The following is a 1297-nucleotide window of genomic DNA, read 5'->3' as shown; positions in this document are numbered from 1 at the left end:
AAAACGCACGGCATTACATCAAGCAACGGATACGCAATGATAAACTTTCAAATTTAGAACTTCAGACAAAAATTAAAGAAAAGTGAAATGCCCTTTTCTCGGAGTATTGCTGCAGTCTAATTTAAGGAATTCATAAAAGAATGCAAACTGTAAAATTGTAGAAGGGCTATGCTACTAAATATTAACTAGTTAATTTTTGTCCTGTTGTATTTGTGTTGCATTAATGTCCAAAAGTAAAATTTAAGTAACAATTTTCCATTGTGCGGACTTTCTTTTTGCCTCCTCAATTAGAAGTTATTATTTTTTTTAATTATAGAGGAATAAAAGGCGAATCAAATGAGGTATAGGTTGTTTAAACAGTTACATTAAATTTAGCTTAAATTTGCAGTTTTTGAAAAATTTTCAAGTGCGGATTTTCTTTTCTCCGCCTGTATATGTATGTATGTATGTATGTATGTATGTATGTATGTATGTATGTATGTATGTATGTATGTATGTATTGTTTACGGCAAAGAAGAAGAGTAATAGCAAATGAGTTTCACTCCTGGTTGGAAAACGGCCAAACTTTTGCCAAATTCAGGCATGATGCTTTTCAGTTTGATCACGATGATCCAAAATCGATATCTCCATTTCTTACGGAAGACAATAATCCATTAATATTTGCATACAAAGATCCAAGTCGTATATTTGTTGTTGTTTTTTTTTGTGAGATGAGGGCAGAGGGAGTTTTACGTTATTTATTTATCTATTTAATTTTCAAATCAGTAGATTCTTCTAACCAATCACAACACAGGACATATTCACTCCGAAAATTCGCGCGTTTTTTTTTCGTTTACATTTTTATATGCGTGCAAATATCTGAAGAAGAAATTCTAGCCGTCGGGTTGTTGGTTTGTCACGTTTAACGTACCATTTTAATCACTAAGCACACAAATATGTAACATATATTTGTGCATACGATGGAAGAATGACGTAATCGCGAAAAGTTGAAATTTTGAGATTTTTGTTGCAAAACGCGTCAAATATCAAGGAGAAATTGTAGTTGAATTCAAAAGGTCTATATGAAAATAAGTGTTTGAATATTTGATATACGTCTGCTGAAATGTGAATACTTAAAACCATAAATTTTTCTTTAACTTCTCTAATTATGTTCTATTTGTTTTGATTTTTCTAGACTTGCAATTACACAAGCACGAACATCATTGTTCATTTAAGTAGAACATCTGGAAAAAAATTTGTTTAATGTCTATTTGTAATACATTAGATATCACAGCAAATATTGTTGTATATTCACATA

This window comes from Euprymna scolopes, chromosome 14 (assembly GCF_053919585.1).
Source record: "Euprymna scolopes isolate OS-2025 chromosome 14, ASM5391958v1, whole genome shotgun sequence".
Classification (NCBI taxonomy): Eukaryota; Metazoa; Mollusca; class Cephalopoda; order Sepiida; family Sepiolidae; genus Euprymna; species Euprymna scolopes.
Note: the sequence above shows the minus strand (reverse complement) of the source record.